This window comes from Pelophylax lessonae (assembly GCF_965119305.1).
Source record: "Pelophylax lessonae genome assembly, chromosome: 3".
Classification (NCBI taxonomy): domain Eukaryota; kingdom Metazoa; phylum Chordata; class Amphibia; order Anura; family Ranidae; genus Pelophylax; species Pelophylax lessonae.
In genome coordinates, this window is record NC_138770.1 from 267,705,555 (window position 1) to 267,730,928 (window position 25,374).

The 25,374-nt window shown below is 42.9% G+C and overlaps 1 protein-coding gene across 1 annotated transcript in view; it reads left to right on the forward strand.

Annotated features, from left to right (window-relative positions):
- Window positions 1-2,962: 2,962 nt before the first annotated feature.
- The window catches only part of FNDC3B (fibronectin type III domain containing 3B), a 512,453-nt gene continuing 490,041 nt past the window's right edge, over window positions 2,963-25,374 (forward strand). Inside the window, exon 1 of the mRNA XM_082249863.1 lies at window positions 2,963-3,118. The gene's annotated coding sequence lies outside the window, so the exon portion shown is untranslated. The remainder of the gene's footprint in view (window positions 3,119-25,374) is intronic.

Consider the following 25,374-nt stretch of genomic DNA (forward strand, 5'->3'; position numbering starts at 1 on the left):
GGCAATGCTGTGGCACTCTGCATTTATTGGGGGCAATGCTGTGGCACTCTGCATTTATTGGGGGCAATGCTGTGGCACTCTGCATTTATTGGGGGGGAATGCTGTGGCACTCTGCATTTATTGGGGGGAAATGCTGTGGCACTCTGCATTTATTGGGGGCAATGCTGTGGCACTCTGCATTTATTGGGGGCATTGCTGTGGCAGTCTGCATTTATTGAGGGCAATACTGTGGCACTCTGCATTTATTGGGGGCAATGCTGTGGCACTCTGCATTTATTGGGGGCAATGCTGTGGCACTCTGCATTTATTGGGGGCAATGCTGTGGCACTCTGCATTTATTGGGGGCATTGCTGTGGCACTCTGCATTTATTGGGGGCATTGCTGTGGCGCTCTGCATTTATTGGGGGCAATGCTGTAGCACTCTGCATTTATTGGGGGCAATGCTGTGGCACTCTGCATTTATTGGGGGCAATGCTGTGGCACTCTGCATTTATTGGGGGCAATGCTGTGGCACTCTGCATTTATTGGGGGCATTGCTGTGGCGCTCTGTATTTATTGGGGGCAATGCTGTGGCACTCTGCATTTATTGGGGGCAATGCTGTGGCGCTGTGCATTTATTGGGGGCAATGCTGTGGCGCTCTGCATTTATTGGGGGCATTGCTGTGGCGCTCTGCATTTATTGGGGGCAATGCTGTGGCGCTCTGCATTTATTGGGGGCATTGCTGTGGCGCTCTGCATTTATTGGGGGCAATGCTGTGGCACTCTGCATTTATTGGGGGCAATGCTGTGGCAGTCTGCATTTATTGGGGGCAATGCTGTGGCAGTCTGCATTTATTGGGGGCAATACTGTGGCACTCTGCATTTATTGGGGGCATTGCTGTGGCACTCTGCATTTATTGGGGGCAATGCTGTGGCGCTCTGCATTTATTGGGGGCATTGCTGTGGCGCTCTGCATTTATTGGGGGCAATGCTGTGGCACTCTGCATTTATTGGGGGCAATGCTGTGGCAGTCTGCATTTATTGGGGGCAATACTGTCGCACTCTGCATTTATTGGGGGTAATGCTGTGGCACTCTGCATTTATTGGGGGCAATGCTGTGGCGCTCTGCATTTATTGGGGGCAATACTGTGGCACTCTGCATTTATTGGGGGCATTGCTGTGGCACTCTGCATTTATTGGGGGCAATGCTGTGGCACTCTGCATTTATTGGGGGCATTGCTGTGACACTCTGCATTTATTGGGGGCAATGCTGTGGCGCTCTGCATTTATTGGGGGCAATACTGTGGCGCTCTGCATTTATTGGGGGCAATACTGTGGCACTCTGCATTTATTGGGGGCATTGCTGTGGCACTCTGCATTTATTGGGGGCAATGCTGTGGCGCTCTGCATTTATTGGGGGCAATACTGTGGCACTCTGCATTTATTGTTATGTTATTTTTTTTTTGGGGCGGGGGGTGGCGGGAGGGAGGCTTGCCCGGGGAGCAATTTAATGTAGAACCGCCACTGGCTATACTGTATATGTGCCCCCCCCAGCACAGCTATACTGAATATGTGCCCCCCAGCACAGCACAACTATACTGTACATGTGCCCCCCCCCCCCCCCCAGCACAACTATACTGTATAGCCTGGCTGAACGTAGAACCACCAACCATCTAGAATTCAAGAGTACTGAACCTCGCAAAGAAAACATAAATACAAATCTTCCAAATCTTCAGCGCTGATCTGTTCCTTTCTGTAAAACATTACCATGTTATTAAACCGATATCACAGGGTGCAAAGTAAAATCTGGGTATGAAATTGTATGAAAGCTTTGCCCTGATCTATACTTTGAGGACATACCCCTGCGGAGCACAGGAGGGCGGAGCCTCGGACTCTGTAGCCTCTCTTATTCACGAGGGCGGAGCTTTGATTCCTGTATCGCCTCTCGTACAGAGGGGCGGAGCCTTAGCTCTCCTGTAGCATCTCTCATTCACTGGGGCGGGGCCCGGATATTCTGCATCATCGCTCTTCCACTGGGGCGGGACCTTGGCTATTCTATATCATTGCTCTTCCACTGGGGCGGGGCCTCGGCTATCCTGTATCATCACTCTTCCACTGGGGCGGGGCCTCGGCTATCCTGTATCATCATTCTTCCCCTGGGGCGGGGCCTCGGCTATCCTGTATCATCACTCTTCCACTGGTACGGGGCCTCGGCTATCCTGTATCATCACTCTTCCACTGGGGCGGGGCCTCGGCTATCCTGTATCATCACTCTTCCACTGGGGCGGGGCCTCGGCTATCCTGTATCATCGCTCTTCCACTGGGGCGGGGCCTCGGCTATCCTGTATCATCACTCTTCCACTGGGGCGGGGCCTCGGCTATCTTGTATCATCACTCTTCCCCTGGGGCGGGGCCTCGGCTATCCTGTATCATCACTCTTCCCCTGGGGCGGGGCCTCGGCTAACCTGTATCATCGCTCTTCCACTGGGGCGGGGCCTCGGCTATCCTGTATCATCACTCTTCCCCTGGGGCGGGGCCTCGGCTAACCTGTATCATCGCTCTTCCACTGGGGCGGGGCCTCGGCTATCCTGTATCATCACTCTTCCACTGGGGCGGGGCCTCGGCTATCCCGTATCATCGCTCTTCCACTGGGGCGGGGCCTCGGCTATCCTGTATCATCGCTCTTCCACTGGGACGGGGCCTCGGCTATCCTGTATCATCACTCTTCCACTGGGGCGGGGCCTCGGCTATCCTGTATCATCGCTCTTCCACTGGGACGGGGCCTCGGCTATCCTGTATCATCACTCTTCCACTGGGGCGGGGCCTCGGCTATCCTGTATCATCACTCTTCCATTGGGGCGGGGCCTCGGCTATCTTGTATCAGCGCTTCGTCCACCTCATCTCTCCAATATCATCGCTCGTCCACAGGGGCGGGGCCTCGGCTGCAGCAGCTTGTGTTACTTGACCCAGCCACTCAGCCAATGGCGCGCCGGGGGCGTGTCGTCGCTTTGAGCAGGCAGAGCTCGGGAGGCCCGTTCCATTGCCTCTCATAGGTTTCATGCTGGCAGGGATTTACTGGAGTAGCTGCACACGTCGAGCGACCTGCTGTCCAAACCCCCCCATTTCAGCGATACATAAGGTAACAGAACCCCTCTTGTATCCCCGGAGTGCTGCGTGCTAGCCTTGTGTCTGCTGGTCTGGATGGTGAGGAGGAGAGAGGAGTAGCCAGGCATCAATAAAAGAAAAGTTCCAGCTGAGCAGTGCTCTTCTCCTGGCACAGCCTGGCACCCCGCTCCTAAGGATGGGATGGGTGTCCTCTTGCCAGTGTGTGGAGAGAAACTTTGAGTGAATGTGTGGGCTCTCCTTCTTCTGTGGATGTGAACTACTCTGTATCAGTGACAACCCCCTCCTCATTCTCCTAGGACACAGGGGAAATTCCTGGCAGGGTTGTCACCTAGCTGTGTCCTAGACGTTGTATGGGCTGGATGTGTCTGCTGGGTGCCATGGAAGGGGTGCTGGGAGCTGCCTGTGTGCTGTACAAGGAGGCTGCCTCCATCATAGCCTAGCATTCCAGGAAGGCTCTCCTCCTCTGCTACATCCCTGCATCTTTCTGCAGCCTGGATCACTGATTGTGTGTGTGTGTGTGTCTGCTCCCTGCCAAATCACACCGGCCTGGGGATTTCACTGCTATTACTGCACTGGGAAGTGCCATCACTGCCCAGCAGGGTGATCTGATCATAGCTGAACCCCCAGGGGACAACTTGTGTCAGGTCAGCATTGATCCTGATTGTTTGTAAACAGTGGGTGCTAAGTGTCTGCCAAGAGTTCCATAGTGTTTGGTCACATTTAACCAGATCTGTTGGAGACGTTTTGCCAGTTGTTTCCTGAGCTTACGTCTCCAACTTTACAGAAAAAGCCCAGTTGAAGGTTACTACTGTTTATATCAGGACTTGAACCTTCAATATTGAAGATGTTTTGCCACTCATCCGAGTTGCTTCCTGATCTCCGCTTGGATGAGTGCGAGATATCTTCAACTTTACGGAAAAAGCCCAGTTGAAGGTTACTACTGTTTATTCCAGGACTTGAACCTTCAATATTGAAGATGTTTTGCCACTCATCCAAGTTGCTTCCTGATCTCCACTTGGATGAGTGTGATACGTCTCCAACTTTACAGAAAAAGCCCAGTTGAAGGTTACTTCTGTTTATTCCAGGATTTGAACCTTCAATGTTGAAGATATTTTGCCACTCATCCAAGTTGCTTCCTAATCTCCGCTTGGATGAGTGCGAGATATCTTCAACTTTACGGAAAAAGCCCAGTTGAATGTTACTACTGTTTAGACCCCGTTCACATCGGGCCAACTTGACATGTGATTTGACATGTCAAATCGCATGCAAAATCTGAGCCTATTGCTGACAACGGCACCGTCGGAATCGGTGCGATGCTGACTTTTTCGGCGCTGCATTGATTCCCAGAAGTAGTTCCTGCATTACTTTTGGCGACTTCGGGGGCAACTTCAATAGATATCTGTGCATGAACCCACACAGATGTCTCTTAGATCGCCCCCCGAAGTCCGATTGAAATGCAGTTTGAAATCATCAGCTGATCTCGCTCTATTTCAAACCCGCATTCAGTGTGAACCTAGGTTTATACCATAACATGAACCTTCAATGTTGAAGATGGTTTGCTGCTTATATAAGAAGCTTCCTCAGGTTGGCTTGGATAAGTGCGAAACTTTATCAGTTTGCAGAAAAAGCCTAGTTGAATGTGACTACTGTACCAAGACGTGAACCATCAATGTTGAAGATGGTTTGCTGCTTATCTAAGAAGCTTCCTCAGGTTGACTTGGATGAGTTTGAAACTTTTAGAAGTTTGCAGAAAAAGCCCGGATGAATGTGACTACTATACCAAGATGTGAACCCTCAATGTTGAAGATAGTTTGCCACTTATCCAAGTAGCTTCCTCACATTCGGATGAGTGTTGTGGACAGCAGGACAGCGATAGGGAGGCAGCAGGAGCGGCATGTGGAGGAATCAATGCCTTCCATTAACCTCTTGCAGCTGCAGAATGTCTGCAAGAGGAAGTGAAGGGGAAGTGGGCATTCAGCGGCTATATGAAGGGATTGGTTCCTGGTAGCTTTCTAAGTTCTAATGAGTATCAGGAACCTTCCGCAACATTTATAGTCACCTTATACCCTAATCACCTGTATTTAATCACCATGGAATTTGTCAAGACAGATGATGGGATAGGTTCTTGGCACTTATTGGAACTGCCCAATTGGAACTTTGAAGGTTCTCACTTATCCCAAGACTTGGCATACCAACTATTGTATAAAGGAGAACCTTCAAAGATAATGTTGAAGAAGTTTAGCAGCTCATCCAAGTAGCTTTCTATTTAATGAGTATTAGAAACACTCTCCAACACTTATAGCTACCTGGTAACTTAGGCAACTTAATCTAATCACCATGGAATTTGTCAAGCTGGGTTAAGCTCTAGACAATCATTCGAACTGACCAGTTGAAACTTTGAAGGTTCTCATTTATCTCAATACTTAGCATACCAACTATTGTATAAAGGAGAACCTTCAAAGATAATGTTGAAGATGTGTAACAACTTACCCAATTAGCTTCCTATTTATTGAGTATCAGGATTTTTCTCCAACATTTATAGCTACCTAGTACTCTAGCCACCTTAATCTAATCGCCATGGAAATTGTCAAGTTTGGGCATGTTCTAGGGCTAGGCACTTTCTTGAACTGACCAGTTGAAACTTTGAAGGTTCTCCTTTATCCCAAGATTTGGCATACCAACCATTGGATAAAGGGGAACCTTCAAAGACAACATTGAAGACATTTCACATCTCATCCAAGTAGCTGTCTCAGCTCCCCTTGGATGAGCAAAACTTTTTCAACTTTACGGAAAAAGCCCAGTTGCATGTGAATACTATACCAAGACTTGGATGAATGAGAACCTTCAAAGATAATGTTGAAGCTATTTAGCAGCTTATCCATGTAGCTTCTTATGTTCTAATGAATATCAGGAACTTTCTCCAACATTTATAGCAACCTGGTAGCCTAGCCACCTTAATCTAATTACCATTGAATTTGTCAAGACAGATGCTGGGGTAGGTTCTAGGCACTCGTTTGAACTGACCAGTTGAAACTTTGAAGGTTCTCATGTATCCCAAGACTTGGGGTACCTATTATTGTTTAAAGGAGAACCTTCAAAGACAACATTGAAGACATTTCAGCGCTCATCCAAGTAGTTGTCTCAGCTCTGCTTGGATGAGCAAAACATCTTCAACTTAAGGAAAAAGCCCAATTGCATATGTCTACTATCTATACTTGGATAGGTGAGAACCTTCAAAGACAATGTTGAAGATCAAGTATCCTCCAAATGACTAAGTTCTAATGAGTATCAGCGCTGTGCAAATTGTTGGCGCTATATAAATCCTGTATAATAGCAATAATAACATAAAGAACCATCTCCAACACTTACACTACATGTATATGGGTAACCCATCCAACCTTATGCAATCACTGTGGAATATGTCTGGACAGATTCCTGGATAAGTTCCTGACACTCATTTGAACTCGGGGATCTACTTGGATAAGTGGTGAACTTCTTCAACATCACAGAACATGTCCAGATGAATGTGACTAAATACTACTAGTTATAGAGGGTGCTAAGCTGTCATATCACTTTGTCCATTGCAATTTTCCAGCTATTGTATCCGCTTGCAATGCTATACATTAGGTTATGCAGTAGCCAGGGTGATGTTTGTAGCCATTTCCCTGTCAATAGTTCCAATTAACCTCTGAGGGGATGTGTGGGAAAACAAACAGAAGAGTTTTCCTTGCGATGAGCAGAAATACATGCCCTGAGGCAGACCTAGGGAAAAGAGTGAAGGAAGCCTCTTGTGCAGCACGTACTGTCTGGCACACAGCTCTCGCAGATGTCACTCAGGTGAAGCCATAGCTCCTCCTAGAACAAAACCCCAAAGAATCTGAAGCCTCCAGCTATCTGGAAAGACACTGCAAATGTCTGGATCCAGGGGGCACGTTGGAGAAATTGAGGCATGCTGCTGCCATTTCACTCTGAATCATCCTAAGCAGTTTTTCTCAGGAAAGCTTTGCAGAACTTTATCATCATAAGTCTTTTAATGAGCGAAAGAAACATTGTGTAAAAAGTTACTATTTTACTGTCAGATCTGCATGTAGACAGCTGTAGAAGCATTATTGTCTGTGATTACTCACCAACCTCATTACTAATTGTTCCTTCTAAAACTGAAATGTGTTAGCCTAGGCAAACGATGGATGAAAAGACTGGTAAATGACTGTATAGAGATTTTTGACACCCAGTGGGTTTTGGACTGCTGATATTGCAAGCTGTGACCTGTAGTTACACAACAGCTGGAATACCTAAGAACTATCCTGGATTAGGGTACAATTAGGAGACACACAAGAAGTGTGTTTGTGAGTGATACTTTATGTTGATAAATAAAGTAATATGTGAGTAAACATAAATTACTTTATATAATAAACAAAAGCATCTAAAGGATGAACTTTCTCAGACTGTGTTGTTCATAGCAGATTTTCCCTTGCATTCTTCAAGTCTTGTATTAAGAATAAAAGGAGAATTTAGTTGGGCAACACTGATATAGTTTCAGCATTGGGCAGGTTGACACGTGGACCACTGTGATTACTTTTTAAGTGCGGTTAATTTACTAAAACTTGAGAGTGCAAAATCTGGTGCAGCTGTATGATAGCCAATCAGCTTCTAACTTCAGCTTGTTCATTTAGGTTTCGTTTCCACTATTGCGACTTGTTGTGCGACTTGACACATGTCAAGTCGCACAGCAAGTCAAAAGCCATTCATTTCAATTTGGCCCGTTTTCACTGCCGCGACTTGAGTTGCGGCGACTTCAAAAGTAGTTTGTGCACTACTTTTGGGCCGACTTCAGTGCGACTTCCTTCTATAATGAGGGACAAGTCGCACTGAAAGCCGCAAACAACTTTCACTATGAAGTCGCGCTAGAAGTAGCACAACTTCGTAGCCGCGATAGTGGAAATGGAGCCTTAAGCTTTAACAAAAAAACTGGAAGCTGATTGTTTTTTTTAGTAAATAATTTTAGTAAATAAGCCCCAGTGTATGTTATCCATAAACAAATTTGTACTCATACGTTATATGAAGTAATACTCAACTATACAATATGTTTGTAAAGCAGGCATCCTTATTGTGTGTACATTTGTAAGTTATCTTTGTGTAGATTCACACTTTTTGCATATTAATAACTGGTGTTAAAATCATTGTGGGATCTTCCTCTAGAGACAGGAGTTATGTGAGCAGAGGAAAACTTATTTAAAGAGGTGGAAATAGGAGATGATAGGTACACAACCGTGGCCTGCCACCTAGAGGCTGGAATGCAGAGTAAATGGCGTATTTGTATACCACCTTTTGATGTAGCTGACAAACAGTCCCACAGTTACTTGAAATTACAGAGTCACTAATAATCAAATGATATAGAGCAAGCCTATAGATGTTTGCTTTTCCTATCTGATGCGGCTTAAGGCACTTCCTATAGTAGGAAACTATCCTGTTTATATGTCATTTGTCACTATGATTTTGTTTTATCATACACCATACAAAATGTAATATCGCTTTAGGCAAACATTTTTAGTTGCATGCTTTTGAAGTGTGTTTTGTCTATAGTACTCACATTATGCACATTGTGTCAATTTTTTCTTTTTTCTGTTTGTAGCTGTAGAATGCCTTGTCTGTATAGTATCATGCAATTGTTGCACATTTTGTTTAATGTTTTAGAGCACCTGTTAAATTAGTTTGATAAGTTCGTTCATAGTTTATAAATTATTGTAGCTGGTAGGTGTCAGAACCTGCCATCTCACAGACAGTAATTTGTTACAGTATTTAGATATATGTTTATGTAGGTATGCTGGCGTCTATGCCAATAGTCATAATTCATTTTTAGCCAACCTGGTATGAGCAAACCAAAAAGATGATTTTCTTTTTTTAACCACTTAAGCCCCGGAAGATTTTACCCCCATTCCGACCAGGGGGTATTTTGCGATTCGGCACTGCGTGACTTTAACGGACAATTGCGCGGTCGTGCGATGCTGTACCTAAACAAATTTGGTGTCCTTTTTTTCCCACAAACAGAGCTTTCTTTTGGTGGTATTTGATCACCTGTGCGATTTTTTGATCACGCGCTATAAACAAAAAAAGAGCATCAATTTTGCAAAAATAGCAATATTTTTCACATTTTTTATATGAAATTCCCCCAAAAAAATGTAAAAATCTAAATTTTTTAACATTTTTGGCCAATTTGTTTTATGCTACATATGTTTGGTAAAAAAAAATCGCAAAAAGCGTATTTTGATTGGTTTGCGCAAAAGTTATCGCGTTTACTAACAAAGGGGAAGATTTTTGTCATTTTTGTTGTTTTTTTTTTTAACGCGTAATGGCGGCGATCTGCGATTTTTTTTTGTGGTACTGCGACATTGCGGCAGACAGATCGGACCCTTGACTGACATTTTTGACACTTTTGGGGTTACCAGTGACATTTCTACAGTAATCAGTGCTATATATATGCACTGTTACTGTAAAAATACACTGGTAGTGAAGGGGTTAACTTTATTTGGGAGGGAGGGGCTGTGTGTGTCCCTAGGGGCGTGCTTTCTACTGTGATTGGCTGTGGCTTGAGCTGTAAGGACACTGATCAACGGATCTACATAGTAGATCCATGTGATCAGTGTCTTTGCAGCGAGGAGAATGACAGGTGGCTTGTTTACACAAGCTGCCTGACATTCTCCCTCTCCCCCGCCGATCGCCGAGTGGCCGGCGGACATCGGGTCCGCTGGTCACACGCGCGGGGGGGTCCGTGACCACGCGGGAGCGCGCCTCCGGCGGCGCGCGCTCGCTCCCTAGACCCTCACAAGCAAGCAACGTAGCCCTACGTTAGTTTGCCTGTGAGGGGCTGACCGCCGACGTAGATAGTCGTGCGGCGGTCGGCAAGTGGTTAATTGGTTACCCTTAGCACATTGCTTGCCATCTTAGTACTATTCAGGATAAACTTATGTGCAATTGCTATAGAAATGTGGGAATTATCATGCTCTTATGTTTTGTATGTATACTGTGAGTACCAGTAAAGTGATGACACATTTAAACTGTTGTGGTTTAATGTATGCATTGTAATGTGCTAAAACACATGCATCCAATTTTTCTATAATAAAAATAGTGTATGTTCCCATTTCAGTGCCGCTTGTCCCTTTTTTTTCTGCAGTTAAGTGCAGTGGAAGGCCCATAGAAGTCAATGTGCGCACATCAAAATGCATACAACATGCATTTTGATGCGTCACAGTATTTATTAACAAGCTTTGGTCAACAGCTGTTAACCCCACCCCCTCTAAGCTCTAAATTAAAAAAAAAAAGAAAAGAAAAAAAAAAAAAGCACAAAGAAAATACACTTGCCAACGCCGCAAAAAGTCACATGCATAAATCTAAATGGGCCTTCAAAATGCAATTTCACTAAGCATTATTTACAGTATATTGGTTCTGATAAACTCATATAACCCACTCTGAGTGGTTACCAATTATCTTAAATCAGGCAAAGACTCTAAATTTACTTACTGTATAATTTAGGAGATCAAGCAACATGCATAATTATGTGGGCCTTTTAGTAATTTTACAGGCCTGCATGGATAAATTCCAGACATATCTCAGCATACAACATTTAATTGAAAGTCTGCCTTTGAGCTCAAGTCCTTTGACTTTACCTAGGCTGATGTGTTGTCTTTAGTCTGCTGCAGACAGAAGGAAGCAATTCCTTAGTCTCCTCTCCCCCAGTGATTAGATTGCAACACTGTAACTTTGTAGTCACAAGGTGAAATGCTGCACAAGGGGCAAATTTGTGTCACACATCTGTAAACGCAGCCACAATCTCCACAAGTATTGATGTTTACATACCCGTGTCATTTCTTTGGAAGCATCTTATCCCAGTCTGTATTATATCTGAAAAAAGATAAGTTAGTTCCTCTGGAGAGAAAAGCAGATGAAGGCAATTTTAGGGGGGGGGGGTGACTGTGATCTTTGGGTGAGGCAATTAAAGGATAAGTCCCTAACTATAAAATGCCTGCATCTATAGACCTCCACGATCTAACACTAACCTATCTAGCCCTGTAAGGAAGAAATCTGTATACTTACCTTTTTTGAAGCTGATCCGACCCGATTCCATGCTGAGCTGTCAGTGGTGGCTATACTGTGGAGGTGGTTGCAGAAGACACAGCAGACAATGGAAGCCCCTTGATAAATCTATGGGATGATGTCACTTCCCATTCATTTCACAGCCGTTGTTGGCCTTGTCCTCTGCAGAGCTTCCGCTGCTGGAGATTGGGTCGGATCGGCTTTAAAAAAGGTATATATACTGATTTCTTCTTTACAGGGCTAGATAGGTTAGTGTTAGATCATGAAGGTCTATAGATATAGGGATTTTAGTTTTAGGGTGGGCTTATCCTTTAATACCTGGACGTGTTACAAGTGCACATTACTTAACATGAAAATTTATGTGATGCTACATCAACATTCCTTCCAGTTTCATAACGTACAATAAAATGTGTAACTGTGGAAAAGTTTGGTTTTAAAGAACAGAGAATTGTGCCAATGCAGTAATGGATAAAAACCAATTACCAAATTGCATTGTCCAGACCAACCAAATTGAAGGAATATTGATGAAATGTATGTTTTCTATTGGATATTTTATAATTGCCGCTGGCATTTTGTAGTAATGAGTTGATGTGTAAATTATGTTATCAAGCTATGTCGTTTATTTTTACCATCTTTGATTAATTTTATATCTGAAAAATAGAGTTTCCCATGATGATCCTTTGAGTTCATTTTTGCTTTACATGCCTTGTTTCCAGAATAATTCTCAGTTTTTTAGTTCTGACAGCAGTTTTTTTTAATTATTTTTATTTTGCTTTGGGTTTGTGGTTTTCAGGACAATGAATGACTTCCTCTGTTATTATTGGATGTGTATGACTCTGTTGTTTAGACTGGTAGTGCTCAACACTGGTCATCAAGTTCAGTTCATGTCTATATTTTCCCCAATATGGGGTAGGGACACAGCTATATTAGAGTAAAACTGAAGGCCTTTTACATTATGGATAAGTACGAATAAGTGTGAGTATGGGAACTCCTGATTTGTTTTTTTGGCATCTAATTTTCATTGAGGAAATTTCCCTTCCCTTCCTTTTCCATAGCCACAACATAAAGTGAGAGGAAATCCCAAAACCAAACAGGTGTTCTAAACTCTCTTTACTCAATCGAAAGCGAAAAAAAACATTTGTTGCCTTTAATTATACTTAAAGCTAAATACTTTATTTTTAGTTCTGTAGAGTCGAGTGGAGACATTTAGATCTTCTTTCAGATCTTAATTTCCTTGTGATCAAGCTGGAAACATTTCCTCGTGTTTTCTGCTGATTGAAAAAAAAAATCCATCTGATCCCCTTATCCACACTTTCAAGGTGGATTCAAGAATCCTCCCCACTGTGCCAATATTTTCTTACAGTGGGACTGCTCTGCTTTTAGAATACACTGATCAGCGGCTATAGGCAGCTTATCCACAAAAGTATTCCACCAGTCTCATTGAGCGAGGATGGCCATAGATGGATTGAGATTGAGCCAGTCCCTGCTGAACCAGCTGAATTTCCTTCTATCTATGGGCAGCTTTACATGCAATAGGATAGATTTCTAAGGTTAAATAGACTCTGCACTTTGCAAGTGCTGTTGCACTCATTTTAGCCAGGGCTTAGTAAATGTGGTATAGCTTCACTTTGTAAGGAATACCCAATCAGGTGCAAGGAAAATAAAATAAAACAGCATTTTTACCTGCCTGTGATTGTATGATTGAAATCAGCAGTTCTTCACCACATTTACAAATCCTGCAGAAATGAATGCAACTGCACTTAAAGGATTGCATTTTTATAAAAAACTTTCTTTGTGCAGCAGCCCCCCTAACACTTACCTGAGGTCCCTCTTAGTGTAGCAATGTCCATGGGTGTCTCAGCCATGTGAGATTCTCCCTCCTGATTGGCTGAGACACATTAGCGGCACCATTGGCTGCTGCTGCTGCCACTCAAAGTCGGCTACCCAATTAGGGGAGAGAGGGGGCCGGGCTGGGTTGGGGCTGTGTCTGAATGAACACAGGGAGCTGTGAGTTGGCTCGGGTGCCCCCATAGCAAGGGCTTGCTGTGGGGGCACTCGTCAGGAAGGAGGGGCCAGGAGCGCTGAAGAGGGACCAGAGAAGAGGAGGATCCGGGCTGCTGTGTGCAAAACCAACTGCTCAGAGGAGGTGATTATAACATGTTTGTTATTTTTATAGGAAAAAAAACAAGACTTTACAATCACTTTAAAGTGGTTCTAAAGCCTCAAGGGTTTTCACCTTAATGCATTCTATGCATTAAGGTGAAAAACCTTCTGTGCTGCAGCTCCCCCCATACCTGAGCCCAATTGGATCCAGCGATGTGCATGAGCTCAAGCCACTGTCTCTCTCCTCATTGGACAGATTGATAGCAGCAGGAGCCATTGTCAATCCAATCCTGTGACGTGGAGGGCAGGGCTGAGTCCCACTGTCTGTGTGAATAGACGCAGAAGCAGGACTGGGGAGTGAGCCTGCATGGGTGCCCCTAGGGGAAGTGGCTTTCTTTGGGGTCACCCAATAAAGAGGGGGGGGGTCAGGAGCGCTGGCAGGGTACCCCAGAAGAAGAGGATCTGGGCTGCTCTTGGCAAAACAATTGCACAGAGCAGATAAAGTATAGGCATGTTTGTTATTTTTATAAAAAATAAAAAAATCAAAGGTTTACAACCACTTGAAGCCTGGTACACCCTAACCACATACCGGCCAGTATCGGCCGGTTCAACAGAAACCGGCCAACATTCAGCCGTGTGTACAGCAGCCTGTCTAATAGAAGCCCACTGAATGTCCGGTTGCTCAGCAGGGAGATCGCTGTACTAACATTGCATAGTTAGCCCAGCGTCTCCTCTCAAACTCCTCAGTTTTTTTCATGTAGCCCACTGGGTTGAATGGCAAAAAAGTGCCTTTGTGTACCAGGCTTTACAAAGTGCACAGTCTATTTACCTTTAGTAAATCAACCCCATGGTGTCATTGCGACAAAAAGAAGTGTGAATCTCCCCAGTTGGGACACAGACCTTACAATGAAAAAAATCATCTACAGGTATAATCAAATGCTAATCTTTCACGGTCTAAAAAAGGAGGTGTTCTTATTGCTGTTTTGTTACTGTTGGAGAGATTTCCACTACCTTTCTGTTCCAGTGACAAGGAGTCAAGAAATAAGTGAAATCATAATAGAGACACAAGCATCAGTAGAAACCCGAAGGTGGATTTAACCCTTACTCATTGTATTCCAAACTAAAATATAAACTGTAAAATGCATTGAAGTTGGACATTAAAGGAAACTGCATATGAAGGCTGGCATTGCTGAATACTCCTTCTGAAAATGTAGGTTGCTTGACTGTCACATTTGGCCTTTCTCAACTAGGGCTCCTCCAGAGGTTGATAGGGGTTCCTTGAGAATTAGCAATTTCTTCTGTAAAATCAGTAACCACTGACACCAAAGAACTTTTTAGCCATCTATAAAGGGGGGTATTCTTCCTGATGGCCCCCAATGTTAGAAGCATTTTTCCCTCTAACCACCAATGTAAAGGGACCCCTCCTACAATGATCACCAATGAAAGGTGGTCCTTATCCCACTGCCAACTAATGTAAGGGGACATCTCTCCGAATGATCACCAATTAAATTTGGTTCTTCTCCCACAGACCACAACAATGATCACCAGTAAAAGGGGTTCTTCTCTCAATGACTGTCAATGTAAGGGGACACCTCTCCAAATGATCACCAATGGAAAGTTGTCCTTCTCCCACTAGCCATCAATGAAAGTGGTACTCCTCTCCCAATGATTACCAATGAAAAATGGTCCTCTCAAAGACTTCCACTGTAGGGGGGCACTTCTACCAATGCTTACCAATGAAAAATTGTCCTTCTCTAAAAGACTTCCACTGTAGGGGGGCACTTCTACCAATGATTACCAATGAAAAGTGATCCTTCTCCCATTTATCACCATTGCAAAGGGGCATTTTTCCAAACAGCATCAATGTAAGGGAACACTACAATTTTTACTATCTGCATTTCTTTTCTGGTTATTATTAATATTATTTGTTTAGTTATATTATTTTTATTAAAAATATTAGCGTTGAATAGAGCAGCCCTTGGTGTGAAATACTTTAGGTATGCCACATTCCTTATTATTTTATTTTATTTTATTTTATATCCCAACTTGCTGTTCATGTGGTATTATGGTAAGTAGCAGCAGGGGAAAGTTATTTCATGGGTTCCTCCATGTTAAAAAGCTTGAGAAGGCTGTGTTAAATCAGTGGTTTTAGTATTTTCGCTGACCTGGAACAAGAACACAGATATGGATTTTGGAGCTCACACTGACTCATGATGTACATATTTCTTTTGGGTTTTTGGCATTTTCAGAAGGGCGATATAAAATCTGGAAGCTGCCATTCTTATAAGGCTAGCTCCCTTACTGTGTCCTATTTTTGTTGACAGCTGTCAAATGTTGGATTGCCCCCATTTTTTTTCTGGGGAGGGGGGTATTCTTTAACTTTCTGCCATGTCTTTGGACAGGAAGTGAAGGAAAATGTCAGTGATGGGAGTTTTAGTAAAGGCGTATATTCATTCAGGCTCAAAATATATAGTGTTTTTTGATCTCAGCGTTCACCAACTAATGTCAGAGAAATGCATGAATTGTTTTCTGGCTCTTATATTCTATTGTATAGCCAAGAATGTCTAAATCATTAATATTATTTAGAATCCATCTCTCTGCATTTGTTTTTCTGCATTTTCTCCCACAATGTCCTCATTTGACTTTGACTCTGTGATTAGAGCTCATCTGTGTATTATCAGAATGTTAAAGTTTCCATAAAGAGACACATTGCGATACACCCAAACACTACAAACAAAAAACAGTTCATTTTGTTGCCATTTGACATGTACCCTGTGGATTCCTGTTGCTTTGTTTGCAGGGGGATACTTTGGAAGAGCAACACATGTATCCTTAGATTCAAGGCATGGAGGCTAACAGATTAGCACCCTTACGTAGGAGTCCTGGGATCTTGTGCAAGATTCTGACCAAGGACACTGTAGCTAGCCGTACACCAGTAGAATTTACATAGTTACATAGTTAGTGAGGTTGAAAAAAGACATCAGTCCATCCAGTTCAACCTATGATGTGTGTGTGTTTGCTTTTAACCGTACATTGTATACCCCTGTATGTTGTGGTCTCCAAGGTGCCCATCTAATAGCTTTTTGAAACTATCAATGCTCCCAGCTGATACGACTGCTTGTGGAAGAGAATTCCACATCCTTACCGCTCTTACAGTGAAGAACCCCTTACGCATTTTAAGGTTAAACCGCCTTTCCTCTAGTTTTAGTGAGTGGCCACGTGTCTTATTGTATTCCCTTGCTCTGAATAGTTTGTTCCTTATGCTAGGGTCGCCAGTACAGTATTTGTACATTGATATCATATCCCCCATCAATCGTCTCTTCTCCAGAGAGAATAAGTTCAGTGCTTGTAGTCTTTCCTCATAGCTGATGTCCTCCATTCCCCTAATTATTTTTGTTGCCCTTTCTGGACTCTTTCCAGTTCCAGCACATCCTTCCTGAGGACCGGTGCCCAGAACTGGACAGCATACTCCAAATGTGGCCGGACCAGAGTCTTGTAGAGCGGGAGAATAATCTCTCTATTTCTGGAGTGAATCCCCTTTTTTATACATCCCAGTATTCTGTTGGCTTTGCTTGCAGCGGCTTGGCATTGCATGCCACTGCCAATCCTGTTGTCTACCAGTACCCCCAAGTCCTTTTCCATCCTAGACTCACCAGAGGTTCCCCCCCTAGTGAGTAGCTTGCTTTCTGGTTTCTGGCCCCCAAGTGCATTACTTTACATTTTTTAACATTAAACCTCATCTGCCATGTAGTTGCCCACCCCGTTATTTTGTTCAGGTCCGCTTGTAAGGTTTCCACATCCTGCATAGAAGATATTGGCATGCTTAGTTTAGTATCATCCGCAAATACTGAGATTGTACTAGATATCCCCTCCTCTAGATCATGAATAAATTAAACAGGATTGGTCCCAGGACAGAACCCTGGGGGACCCCACTTTCCACACCAATCCGAGTACTCCCCATTAATCACCACCCTCTGGACTCTCCCCTGGAGCCAGTTCTCTATCCAGGTACTCACCCTATGGTCCATACCTACCTTCCTTAGTTTGTACAGTAAGCGTTTGTGGGGAACGGTGTCAAAGGCCTTTGCAAAGTCCAGATACACCACATCCACAGGCTTCCCTTTATCTAGGTGGCAGCTCACTTCATCATAGAAGGTTAATAGATTGGTTTGGCAAGAACGATTTTTCATGAATCCATGCTGATTACTACTAATAATACAGTTTTCATTACTAAAGTCTTGTATGTGGTCCCTTAACAACCCCTCCAAAATCTTGCATACCACGTTGGCTTTTTTCCAATCAGCTGGCACCATACCCGTCTGTAAACTATCCTTAAAGATCAAGAATAATGGTCCGGCAATCACCTGGCTGAGCTCTTTCAGAACCCTCGGGTGCAAGCCATCCGGTCCCGGTGATTTATTTATGTTAAGTTTCTCTAGTTTAGTTTTAAGTCTATCTTCTGTTAGCCATGGCGGTATTTCCTGAGGTGTGTTGTTTAGTTCGGCCTTACAAGCTAGGTTTGTGTAGCCCCCAATTCTTTTGTGAAGACTGAAGAGAAGAAATTATTTAACACTTCCGCCTTTTCTCTGTCCTCAGTGGCCATATTTCCTTTGTCATCTTTTATGGGGCCAATGTGTTCTGGCCTCGCTTTCTTACTGTTTATATACTTAAAAAACTTCTTGGGGTTCCTTTTACTCTCCTCCGCTATATGTCTCTCGTGTTCTTTTTTAGCCGCCCTGATTTCATCTTTACATTTCTTATTACACACTTTGTAATGCTTATATGCTGCCAATGACCCCTCAGCCTTGTATTTTTTGAAGGCCTTTTCTTTAGCACTAATATGCATTTTTATGTTGGAGTTTAGCCACCCAGGGTTTAGCTTTGCTCTTTTAAATTTAGTTCCCTTTGGAATGCACTGGCCAATCCCCTTGTTAAGTATGCTCTTGAAGCACTCCCATTTTTCCTCCGTGTTCTTTCTTCCCAGGGTTCTATCCCAATTGATATTTTCTAGCAGCGAGCGCAGTTTTGGGAAATTGGCTCTTTTGAAATTCAGCGTCTTAATATTACCCTTGTGCTTCCTATTACTGTAATTAATACTGAAACTTATTGACCTATGGTCACTGTTTCCTAAGTTCTCCTGTATTTCTATATCCGTGAGCAGGTCTGTATTGTTAGTAATCAGTAGGTCAAGTACCGCATTGTTTCTTGTCGGTGCATTCACCATCTGACCCATGAAATTGTCCTGCAAAACATTTAGGAACTGCCGAGCTTTAGTTCAGCAAATTTTGTTTTCGGAATGTTTCTTGGACTTTCTAATGTTTAATGGGATGAAGCCGAATTATGTTTTCATTCCAGAAAAATCATACATACAGTATTGGAATGAAACCTGTTTAATACATCTGGGATTCACTTTCAAAGAGCAAGTCTGGACGAAATTTTAGGGGCTTTCGTATGAAAATAGTTGACTCAATGTTGACAAGAAAGAACATTGTGATAAATTATTTTTCATATTTTCTGTATGAACGTTTGAAGGAAAATCTAACTATTGGAGTTTGCATCTTCTTATTGTGTTGACAGGTATTCCCCTAATGCTCTGATTTCCCCCAATCACTCAAAAGCATGGTGGTAGGTTAATTGATCTCCATCTAAAGTAGCCCTAGTGTGTGTGTGTGTGTGTGTCCTGCCTTTTATAACCGGAGTGCCTTGAGGTTTCTTCAGGAGTGCCTTGGCAAAGTGCCTATAAGTTGCCCCCAAATTGTATACAAGCCAGCATATGGATAAAGCCTGCCTTTTAGTTACACAAAGCCACAGGTTTTAATTATGCACCATTAAAACCTTCTAGCTGCCAGTGTCCTAACAAACAAATGACCCTCTCCTGCCCCTCTCTTTCTGCACTAGGGTCAGATTAGCTAAAAGATGGAGAAAAACTGAGGTAGGAGGGAAACATTGGAATACTAGTCAGTACCAGTGTGCAAAAGTGTATTGGATTTGGAAGAATAAGTCACCTCTAGGTAGGGTGTCCTACGTGCGTGGATGTTAGGGTGTCCTACGTGCGTGGATGTTGATGTGTTATGTAAAACTGTTAGAATAGTTTATTACATTTTAGAAAGGGGTGCCTCGAGACTGTCCATAATTTTAAAGGGTGCCTTGACTAAAAAAAAGGTTGAGAAACGCTGTTAGTTCCTTTGGGGGCTAGGAATGTTCTGAATAGTTCAATGTTTACTAAAATAGTGTGAACTATATCAACTGTATACAAATAATTAAATTAAAATATACATTTTAATGTGGGTGTGTAAACTCTAACAACGAACCTCTCTTACTTGCTAACCTTTGGTCTGATAAATTAACATTCTTCTTTATCTGTTCATTAAAGATGATCTACAGTCTGCTCACATAATTTTTAATAAAAACATTTTTGACAGTCTGAAGCTTCCCTCCAACAACTTTGCATATTATTTTTTTATATACTATGCTAAATATGCTGCAGAAATCTCCCTCCACTAAGTCTGGCTGCAGCCATTTTACCTGTGGGCAGCTGAACCTGCTGACTGTTGACTTCCTGGATTTACACAGACACACATACACATATATACACTACCGTTCAAAAGTTTGGGGTCACCCAGACAATTTCATGTTTTCCATGAAAACTCACACTTTTATTCATCAAATGAGTTGCAAAATGAATAGAAAATATACTCAAGACATTGACGAGGTTAGAAATAATGATTTTTATTTGAAATAATTTTGTTCTTCAAACTTTGCTTTCATCAAAGAATTCTACATTTGCAGCGATTACAGCCTTGCAGACCTTTGGCATTCTAGCTGTCAATTTGTTGAGGTAATCTGAAGAAATTTCACCCCACGCTTCCTGAAGCACCTCCCACAAGTTGGATTGGCTTGATGGGCACTTCTTACGTACCATTCGGTCAAGCTGCTCCCACAACAGCTCAATAGGGTTGAGATCTGGTGACTGTGCTGGACACTCCATTACAGACAGTATAACAACTGACTGCTTCTTCCCTAAATAGTTCTTGCATAGTTTGGAGGTGTGCTTAGGGTCATTGTCCTGTTGTAGGAGGAAATTGGCTCCAATCAAGCGCTGTCCACAGGGTATGGCATGACATCGCAAAATGGAGTGATAGCCTTCCTTATTCAAAATCCCTTTTACCTTGTACAAATCTCCCACTTTACCAGCACCAAAACAGCCCCAAACCATCACATTACCTCCACCATGCTTGGCAGATGGCGTCAGGCACTATTCCAGCATCTTTTCACTTGTTTTGCGTCTCACAAATGTTCTTCTGTGTGATCCAAACACCTCAAACTTAGATTCGTCTGTCCATAATACTTTTTTCCAATCTTCCTCTGTCCAATGTCTGTGTTCTTTTGCCCATCTTATTCTTTTCCTTTTATTGGTCAGTCTCAGATATGGCTTTTTCTTTGCCACTCTGCCTAGAAGACCATCATCCCAGAGTTGCCTCTTCACTGTGGACGTTGAGACTGGAGTTTTTGGGTACCATTTAATGAAGCTGCCGGTTGAGGTCCCATGAGGCGTCTATTTCTCAAACTAGAGACTCTAATGTACTTGTCCTCTTGCTTAGTTGTGCAACGGGGCCTCCCACTTCTCTTTCTATTCTGGTTAGAGCCCATTTGTGCTGTTCTCTGAAGGGAGTAGTACACATTAGTGTAGAAAATCTTCAGTGTCTTGGCAATTTTTTACATGGAATAGCCTTCATTTTTCAGAACAATAATAGACTGTCAAGTTTCAGAGGAAAGTTCTCTTTTTCTGGTTATTTTGAGAGTATAATCAAACCCACAAATGCTGATGCTCCAGATACTCAACTAGCTCAAAGGAAGGTCAGTTTTATAGCTTTTATCAGCACTACAGTATACAGCTGTGCTAACATAATTGCATAAGGGTTTTGTAATAATCATTTAGCCTTTTAACATGATTAGCTAACACAATGTACCATTAAAACAGTGTGTTTCATGTGCTCTGAGCTTTTTACCACTTGGTGAACGCAGTATAGGCTGTATTACCTAGGATCACCATACTACCCTAGGCACACCTGAATTATCATACTGGAGTTGATTTACTAAAACTGGAGAGTGAAAAATCTGGTACAGCTCTGCATAGAAACCAATCAGCTTCCAGGTTTTTCTCAAAGCTTAAAGAGGTTGTAAACCCCCCCCAAAAAAAACGAAAAAAAAAAAACAACCCTGTAAGACAAAGGCATAATGAGCTAGTATGCATTGCATACTAGCTCATTATGTAATACTTACCTTAGAACGAAGCTCCCACAGCGGCGCCCGCACATCGGTGTCACCGCTGACATTTTTTCCCTGAGTTACTTCTGGGTTCGCAGGCTCCGTGCGCTGTCATTGGCCAGGGCCAGGATGACGTCACTCCCGCGCATGCACGCGGGAGCCATTGTTCACGGCACGGGGCTTAGAAGGAACAACACCCGTGGCCGTTCCTTTAGAGCACATGCACCAGTGATGTCACTGGCTGCATGTCATGTAAACATCTCCTAAACTGTACACGTTTAGGAGATATTTACACTACCTTTAGGTAAGCCTTATTACCTAAAGGTAGTGTAAATATCTCCTAAACGTGTACCGGCTTACCTATAGGTAAATGTTTGCAGAGGAAGTTCACTTCCTCTATAATTGATCAAGCTGAAGTTAGCAGTTGATTGGCTACCATGCACAAATGCACCAGTTTATGCACTCTCCAGTTTTAGTAAATCAATGTTAGAATGTGCAATTGTAAGAGATAAACCTTTAAGGCCAGGTTCACATTTATCCATGTCACCTTTTGCCTGTTTTTAGTACGTTTTTTAGCGTCAGTTGTAGCATGTTGATGCCTTTTAATTATGCATTGTAGTGAGCTTTTGATATTTTAATACACATTTTTCATCTGCGATGCACCAATGGGAATTGACTTCCTCAGTGACATCATTGTTGTGAACTTTGAAAGGATGTATGTGTGTTTCCATGTGCTGCCTTAGACCTCTATATGGCCTCATAATGCATGAAAATGCACAGAACAATGGACATGCCTCATTTTTCAAAATGCAATTTAACATTGCATAGATGTGAATGGCCTCTTTGAATAACATGCGTTAATATGACACATCTATATTGCGTTCCGGTGTTAAAACGTGAAGGTGTAAACAAGGCTTAATAAATCTTTTTGTCTACTTTATATCCCACCTAACTGTATATGTTGTAATCAATTTACTTGTATTTTCATTTATTGTGCGCGTCCCCTCCTGCCGCCTTCTGCAGCTCGCCCAGGACTCCCATCCCACCGGGAGAGCCAAGTAATCAGCCGGCATGTCCGTCGGCTGGCTGAAGATCCGAACAAGGCCACATTCCGCTCTGATTGGGTCTCTGATATAAAAACCCACAAGCGATGTCATGACATCACTTCAAGGGACTGGAGTCTTACAGGTGCCAGATTTTTTTAAAAAAATGACAGCATTCAAAACAGCCAACCTTGGCGTTTTGAATGCTTTTAAGTGCAGAGGAGAGGTTTAGGGTCTTTTAGACCCCCAGATCACTCCATAAAGAGTACCTGTCAATGCCTATTACTGTCACAAGGGATGTTTACATTCCTTGTGACAACAATAAAAGTGTTCAATAAAAAATGTTTTTAAAAGAACAGTGTAAAAATAAAAACTTTAAAAGTGCAGAATATCAGCACTTAATCTCGGTTATCCGCCTGAAGGGTGGGCAGAAAATCGGTATCAGTATCGGCCCTGAAAAAACGATATTGGTCGATCCCTAGTTAACACTCTGTTTGTTTTTCTTATATCTACCATATCTACTGTTAAATGAACTGACACCATTTTGCTAGCAAGTGGTTGTACCGGAGTGATGCCGGCAGCTAGAGGTATCACCCCAGTACCGTTGATCAAAGCCGACGGTCGGCTTTCTTGTAGTGCCAACTGATGCAACTTAGCAGCCGCTCAATTATCTTCTACTCTATTAGCTTTTAGACGATCCCTGAAAACCCTTTTCTTCAGAGAAGCCTATCCTACCCACACCTAACAACTATACTTCCATTTTCTTATTCAGCTCATCCCCCACAGTTATTGCCTTTTGTTTCACTTGACCCTCCCTTCTAGATTGTAAGCTCTAATGAGCAGGGCCGTCCAATTCCTCCTGTATTGAATTGTATTGTAACTGTACTGTCTTCCCTCTGCGCAAACTGTTGGCGCTATATAAATCCTGTGTTATAATAATAATAATAATAGCAGTTATATTATTTAATATAATATGTTGCTTAGTTCAAATCAGCTGCTATAAGGAGTTTATCAGGCTGAAGTCCCTTACCAAACTTTACAGAAATACCCTACAGGTACACATTCCATACTAGGAGAAACTTTTAAGCTGAGCTTGTACTTTTTAATTCCCTTGAATGTACAGATGGTACATTACACTAAGTACATAATGTTACATTTATATTGCAGTCAAAAACGAAAATTAAAGCTTGAGGTGCCTACAGGGTAACAGCTTGTCTGGTTATCACATTAGTTTTTTAAGTTCACCAGTCCCTCTTCGGTCATTTGTACCAGGAGGCCATAAAAAGTTGAGCAGGGATTTTACTCAACCTCCAACCACCCCAACTAAAGTCTACAATACAGCTGGAGGGGCCAGTTCACATGCAATGGAAAATTTAACACTGCATGTAAAATTGACAGGTGGCACTGCCTGTCAGATGTCCCATTCAAGTCAATGGGGCTGCACTACAACTGGGAGCCAGTGACTTGGCTTGCGGTTGCAGTGCATTAGTCCAATGGTAAATTGCGCTGCTTCTGACATAAAGAAACACAATAGGCTAGGTGGGACTTTAAATGAGACCCCAGCATGTAGTGTCCGGCATCTCCATCCCTGTATCAAGAAATAAGTCCCACCTAGCCTATTGTGTTTAAGTAACCAGGGAAGGAGACGCCTTGCCTACAGCTTGGTGCCTCATATAAAGTCCCACCGTGCGATTTTCGTGCGTTTTGGTGGATGCAGTCTGATTTGACCTTAGTTTTTCCGTATACAGGGATTGAGACCAATAGCATGACCTGCTTGTCTCACACAAAGTCCCAATTAGGAAATTAGGGATTGAAAGGCATTGTGCTTTACAGGCCATGCCCCATATATAAAATCCCAATCTGTCTTTATACTGCATCCACCAAGGGGATGGAGGTGTAATGCTTCTCAGCTGGTCCTTTCCAGTTTGTACCATCGCTACAACTTAGTTATTTGAGTTTTGAGACAACAGACCAGTCGTGGATGGGGGTGGGTTGGTGGAGGTTTGGGCTGTCTCCCTCCCACCTGTTCCCCCATCCATCCATTAGCAGCCATGTGCTCCCAGTGTGGAGACACTAAATCAGGAAGTGTTAGAACTGCAGATAAAACAGGGTGCCGTGTAGTGGCTCTGCAGCTTACACATGCGTTTGCAAATGTGTGTCAACTAAACCCCTGTTCTTTGTATCATGTGACAGGTCTACTTGGTGATAGACTGGAGGGTGAGTACATCAGACTGGGGGCTGGCTGACTTCCATGCACCTCTTATAATCCTTCAACCTTATTTTTTTCTGACATAAAGAAAACTTAATGTGAATACTTTATATAATGCCAGCACTAATTTATTTATGAAAGCCACACACAAATCCCCTGTGATTGGTGTTGAAGCAGACAGAAGCCATGGAATCTGCATTGTATACGATTCTGAAATTTTGCTTTTACTGATTCTCTATAGCAGTGTTTCTCAACTTTTTTACAGTTGAGGAACCCTTGGCTAAAAGTTTGAGATCTCGAGGAACCCCTGAAACAAATTTCAGATCTACAGCTCATGGAGCATTGGATCTGATCAGTGAACTGTAGATATAACAACAATTAACAAACAAATACAGAACAGCACAGGGAAGCTGCTGTTGTAATATGCCTTTTCCCCTTCATCCTCGCTAGCCCTCCTCTCTTCCATCCCAAGTTATATCACATACAAGAGCCTGAGACAGACTAAAGAGAAGGACCTGTAGGGAACAGTGGAGCAATTAACAGTATGCTTCCCTG